Raw genomic sequence first — 6,371 nt, 5'->3', positions numbered from 1 at the left:
GGGATGACAGCTGGACCTCTGGGTCTGCCAATTTCTAGGACCTGCACACACAGAGGGTGAGGAGCCCATATCTATCTGCAGACAGTTGAAGGTCTTGCTCAATCGCTAGGCCAGCTAGACAGAACCTGTCTTCCTCCCTGGGGGGGTCTGTGCAGTGGCCACAGAATTGGCTCAGTGGGCCCAGGAATCTCTGCCCCATGTCTGCCACTGTCCTGGGTCTTCGGGCTTGTAGGCAGGGACATGCTCTGCCTCTGTGGGCCAGTGCCTGGTCCTCCTACCGCGTACAGCCCCTCTGGGCCCTAAGAGTGCCCATTCACCATCAAACTAACCCTGTACGGCCCCTGAAGTCTGGCCCAGGGTGCTGTATCCAGCGACTCTCACTGAAGTGTGACTGGTGGCTCCATGCTGCCCTGATCCTCTAGACCTGCTGTCTCCTGGGTTTAGCAGTGACGTCTTCACCTGCAGGGAGAGGAGGAGGGCAAGTCCAGGCAAAAGAGGCCGGGCACAGCTACCCTGAGTCTATGGACTTGGCCAGCCCTGGACAGTGGCTCAGAGGATGCTGGGAGCCCTGGGAGGGGCAGGATTTGGGGGCCTGCTGCTTTTCACATGAGTCACTTGTTCTTATCCTCGTTCCCAGTCCCACCTGGCCAGACTCTCAGCTGACACCTCACCTTGGTCTCTGAGCAGAACCATCTTATTTATGCCCTTCCCCTGAGTCTCACAGTTTCCAGAGCCCTCGTAGCCACCCGAGGCCAGTGCTGTTTCTGCACAGACTGCCACAAGGCAATGATGGTACAGAGTGGTGCCTGCTACCTGATGGTGGGCCGGGGCAGGCAGATGGCCACTTCAACTGCTCTTCCAGCTTTTTAGAGAGTTTAAAGTTGTCCAAAGCACAAAATTAAGAAAAGGTGGCAGCTAGAGCAACAAAGGGGTGACAAAGGTGACAGTCCCATGGGGAGGCCGACCAGGAGAACTGCATCGTTCAGAGCACATGGTTGCCACAGGCGATGGGCAAGGGCGGTGGGGTCCCTGTGTCAGTTTCCCCACCTCCCACTTTGGAGAGACCCACCTCCTTTATCACCCATGAGGCTCTGAGAGGGTTGGTGCTGCCAAGGTCCCAAAGGTAGGCAGTTGGCCTCTGAACGCTCAGGCCCTGCCCCCAGCCAAGGCCCTCAGGTCCAGACCCTCTCAACTTCTGGTCTGGGGTCCCTGCTCTGGGAATATCCCTTGGTCAGCACTCCCTCATTAGCCTGTCCCCGTTCTTGCTCTCGGTTCTGAGGTCAGAGGCTCTGAGGCCATTAGTGGGATTGCGGCTCCTCTGAGCCTGATTGCTCATTAAGGCTCCTCCTCAAGGCCTGCCCACCCTCCCACCCTCCTCTCATGCCTGGCAAATGTCCTTTCTGGCATCAGAATTGACTATCTACCCATGTAAGCTCCCATCGGCCTTGGCCCTGACCCTGTGGGCCACACAGCAGGATGAGCGGCTCTAATGACTGCCTGCCCTCCCTGCCTCCTCCTGTCATACCCCTCCCCAAACTTCCTCTTTACGTTGGCCGGGAGGGACTGGTGATCTCAGTGGGTGGGGGACGGGGGGGGGTTCCCAGGATGCACCCCAACCACTGGAACCAGGAAGTTACAGAAACAGGCTTCTTGGGCAGCCAGGAGAAGCCTGGTCCCAATCTCTGCTCTGTAATTGGGGCTGCCCATCCCCCAGGCCTCAGTTTTCTCATCTGTAAAGTGGGTTTGGGCACTGTCATCAGGTGCTGAGGTTCCTGTTATCAGGGGTTCTTGGGGCCCAAGCAATTTCTGAGTGTAGCCTCCACGTGGCCCCTGAGGTGGCAGTGCTGGCTGGGTTCCCTGGCCTCTGCTTCCATCTCATTGTGAGGATACCAAGTCCCATCATGGGGCCCAGGGTCAGAGCAGAGAAGCTGGGAGGTGCTGTGTGCCGAGCTGGCCTTGCCCCAGGGGCTGCCTCTCCCTTCCTGGAAGGAGCAGAGCGTGGATAGTGGGAGACAGGGCAGGCTGCTGAGGGTAGAAGGCCAAGGCCATGAGCTGTCCTTATTTGGACATACTTGCTGTGGTCAGTGACTGTCCAATAGACACCTACTCTACTCTTCCGAGGTGGGTCCAGAGGCCAGGGAGGGTCCTGTCCATGACTGCCCTCAGAAGGTGGGGCATGTGGGCTCTCGGGGACACTCAGGCTCAGCGGGGACAGAGCAGGGGGCCCTGGGCCATGGCAATGGTCATCCTTGCCCCTGCCCAGGACCTGGACACCACTGGGGTCCTCGGCACCCAGGGACCCACTCACCTGTAGCCTAGTAGACCCTCCGGAGGGCTGCACTATTCCCCCATTAGTCCTCAGAGATTCAGGGTGAGATCAGGTAATATATTGGTTTGCCTAATTAGGCCTCTTCATTAATAATACATTCCTGTTAATGACCTTCTTTCCTTTGTGGCATTAAATCTGTCAGCAAGCTGCTTGCTGTGTGGTGGGAGGGAGCTGGGGCAACTAGTAAGGTCTGGGGTCCTAAGGTGTGAGGGGGCTCTGGAAGGCTGGGAGGGGAGCCATGTGCCTGGTCCCCGGCTCCTAGCATTGCCATGAGAAGCTCTGGGTAGTGGGCAGGGGTGGTGGCCTGGCCCAGGAGACAGCTGGGTGGGGACCAGGCAGGGAGCCCGCATAAGCCCTATGAATTCTGTGGTTAGTGGGCATGGTCAGGGCAGTGCTGGGGTAGCCCAAGCCCTGGCGGCGGAGGCCTGGGGATGGTAGAAATGCTAGAGGACAAGGTTTGAGGGGAAGGATGCTTGGACGGCATATTCGAGGCAACCCCATGAGGTGACAGAGGAGCAACAATGTGACAGTACTTCCTATGGGGTGGGGCCTGGGCCACTGGGGGGCATTATTACCCCGTTTTACAGATGAGGAAACTGGGATTAGGGAAGGGAGGGACGTATCACCATTCAAAATCCAGATGAAGAAGTGGGTACTGGGAGAGGGGTCTGTCCCCACCCACCTGGGTCTTTCTCCAGAATCCCTCCCTCCCAGCTGTATCCAGCTCCCACCCCAGCCAATCCTGCCTCATGGGCTGAGAGTCAGACCCAGTGGGGGCAGAGGACATAGTCAACCCTGGGGGGGGGCCCACTGCGGGAGGCGCACAGAGGTGGCAAAGAGCATGACCCCTCTTCACCTCAAGTCAGGCAGACAAGGGTCCAATTCCCACCATCCCCTCTGCAGTCGGCAAAGGGGAGCCCTCCGTCAGGCACGGTCACAAAACTTCTCAGACTTAATTAAAATCAGTCTCAGTTACTCAAATGCCATTGATTCACGTCTCGACCAATGGAGAAAATATGATCACCATTATGGGAAACGTCAATATTACGGTGTTACGCGTTTGTCTCTGCACAGAGCAGCCCACGTGCAGAAGCCACTTCCAGACCCTTCCAGGAAGGACAGCTCTGCCACTCTCTGCTGAGCATCCCTGAATTGTTACCTCCTGGCTGAGCCCCAGGAGCTCTCAGAAACGAGGGCTCTTGGGAGGATCAAGCGTTTCCGAAAAGTATGTATCTCGGGTGGCCTAAGCAGATGCCGTGGAGATGGCCTGATATTGTTGTGTGACTGGGTCCTCTCGCTGTTGTAGTGGGCACCCTTGGCTGATTCTCACTGGGGTCCTTGGCTCTTGCCCAATCAGCCCTTGGGTGATAAAGTGCAGGAGGGATGGGCCTCATGGCCTTTACATAAACCCCTCTCACTCATGTGGTGTTTCAAGGCCTCGACTCAGCCCAGGGGCCTGTTGGGCCACAGGTGTTTGGTGAGAAGCATCAGACACCTGGACCTCTGTGCTCTTTGGTTCAGACCTCTAGTTCAGCCTCTTGGAGTAATTGAGCAAGGATGGAAAGCAGGGCACATTAACAGAGGTAGAACATCTGGGAGGAAGGAGGTGACACTGTGTGTGGGCTGGGAGAAGCGGCTTAGACCAGAGAACCTTGGGTCCTGGTCTGGCCTCTGAGTCTTGAGCCTGTCCTGGGGCCGAGGGGCAGCCACACCTGTGAGGGACCAAGGGCAGGCCCAGGGCAGAGGGAAACCTTGGGAGATAGTTAAGGTAGGGGAGGAGTAACTGGGGCCATGTTCTAAGTCACCTAATCTAGTTTTCTGTTTTTCCTTAGAGAAACAAATACGGTAGTACCTCGGTTTTCAAATGTCTCTGTTGACGAACATTTCAGTTTACGATTGCCGTAAACCCGCAAGTAAATGCTTTGGTTTTCGAACACTCCTCGGAAGTCGAACCTGTCACTCGGCTTCCGCTGAGTGCAAGATCCTGAGGCCCAGCTGTCGGCTGTTTTCGAACGTTTCAGAACTTGAACGGTCTTCCGGAATGGATTACGTTCGAAAACCGAAGTATCACTGTATAAAATCCTCAAATCTCCTATCCTTAAAGTCGAATAAAACGCCTCCCATAAACGCAGCAAATTCTAAACCCTTGTGTGATTCTCCATCATGGCTGTGGAGAGGGTGGTGCGCCCCCGCGGGGGTGAGCGGAGAGGGAGATGAGGGAGGCTCAGGGGGAGGGAAAGGGAGGAAGGTTGTTGTAAGTCACACGTGCTGGCTGCAGGGTCTGGGTCCTGTTTCCTGTGTCTTCTGCCCTTGGCTGCTGTCCTCAGATGCCTCTGGGCCTGAGCCCTTGTGCCTGTCCAGAGGTGGGAGGAAGGTGTGCTGAAGCTCTGTGCCCACAGTAGGGGTCAGACTTCTCCAGGGTTGGGCCACACGGTGGAGTAATGGGGCTTTGGCCAGAGCCAGGCATGGGCTGTGATGGGTCTCCAGGGCTGCTGGGGCCTGATGAGCACTGGTGGGGGCTCCATCTGAATTCCAAGGTGTCCCCTGCCCCCTCTCCTTGGAGGAGTCAACACATGAAGCCCAGAGAGGCCCAGCCCTGGGCTGTGCTTGGCCAGGAGGTCAGGGAGCAGGACCCCAAGCGGCCTTTAGCGAGCAGGCCTGTGGGGTGGGTGGTGACAGAGGATTTGAGGACACTCGGGCTAACAGGCCTGCCCTCATTGTAATACTGTTGGCCACCCCTGTGCACCTGAACCGAACCTTTCCTGCCAAGTCCGGCCTGCCTTGTGCTGAGTCTTTTGTTACTTTAATTAATGCCCAGCTTTCTGATGAATAATTAAACTGGAATTTCTCCATGTCCCATGGCTGAGTGTCCCATTAGATACAAGTTAATATAACGGTCCAAGTGGCAGTAAAATGAGACTGGTACAGCTCTGGGGAAAGCCGGCCACACCCAAGGAAGGCACCCAGCCTGTGCCCCCTGCCTGCGTGGAGGGGAGGCCTTCACTGGGCCACGCACTTGGGGACTCAGCCCAGAGGGAGCTTGACTCTCCTATAAGCCCAGGGCCTCCAGTTCCCTGCACACGGGAGAGGACCCTGCTTTTTCCCTGCTGATACTCTCTGTTTTGATTATATGAGAAAGTCATGCCAGTGTAAGAAAAATTGGAATATGCAGAAAAATTAGAGAAAAGAATTTTTCCCTGTCACCCCAGAAATGAGTGTCCCTTTCCCTGTGTTATTTTCCTGTGGGCCTACCTTGGACTCTGCCAAGGGCTGGAGGAGGCTTGTGGTGAGGCAAGGGCAGGGGTCCCTTGGGCAAGCAGTGGGCACTGAGGCCAATAGTGAGGAGTCCCTTATTCTTCAGGGCTGGCAGTTCCAGGAGGAGCCTCAGGGCACCGGGCTGGGGGGGCTGGACAGGGTTGGCTCTTACTCTGATGGCCCCACTGTCCAGGGCAGCCCCTAGGGAGGGCTGCCAGTGGCCAAGGGGTCATGCCTGGTTGGACCATCCACCTTGAGTCTTGGTTCTGTTCCTGGAGTAATTGAGCGAGTGAGGAGTGGGTGGAGGGGACAGGAGGGAAGGCCACTCAGGGGAGCTCTGTGGAAGTCACCATGTGGGTGCTGATTTCCCTCTGTGCTGGGTTCCATCCAACATGGCCCTAGCCTGAGACTGGAGCTCAGAGTGGGGCTGGCCGTGCTGGTGGTGGGGTGGGCTCAGGTGTGGAGGCCAGGGCAGATCTCAGGTTGGTGCCGACGCTATGCCTGGCACTTCCTCCACAGCTTGTATGCTGTCTGGAGCCACCGTGAGGCCGGGGCTGCATCCGTCTTCCCCCTTCCCTCCCCCAGTGTCCAGCTCAGTGCCCTGAGGGGCTGTGTAAGTCTATGTGTTAGGAGATAGCACTGCATGTCATGCTTCCTCCCAGGGACGCCCCATGGCTTGGCATCTTTGGGGAATGAAGGGCCACCTTCCATGTTCCTTCCTGGAAGGACATGGCCCCTCGCACCCCACTGTGCATTCGGTTATTCTCTGAGTTCCTCGTGTCTGGTG

The sequence above is a fragment of the Rhinolophus sinicus genome, chromosome 9, assembly GCF_057876585.1.
Source record: "Rhinolophus sinicus isolate RSI-liver-muscle chromosome 9, RSI-T2T, whole genome shotgun sequence".
Taxonomy (NCBI): Eukaryota; Metazoa; Chordata; class Mammalia; order Chiroptera; family Rhinolophidae; genus Rhinolophus; species Rhinolophus sinicus.
The sequence above is the reverse complement of the archived record's forward strand: the minus strand, read 5'-3'. Positions refer to the sequence as shown.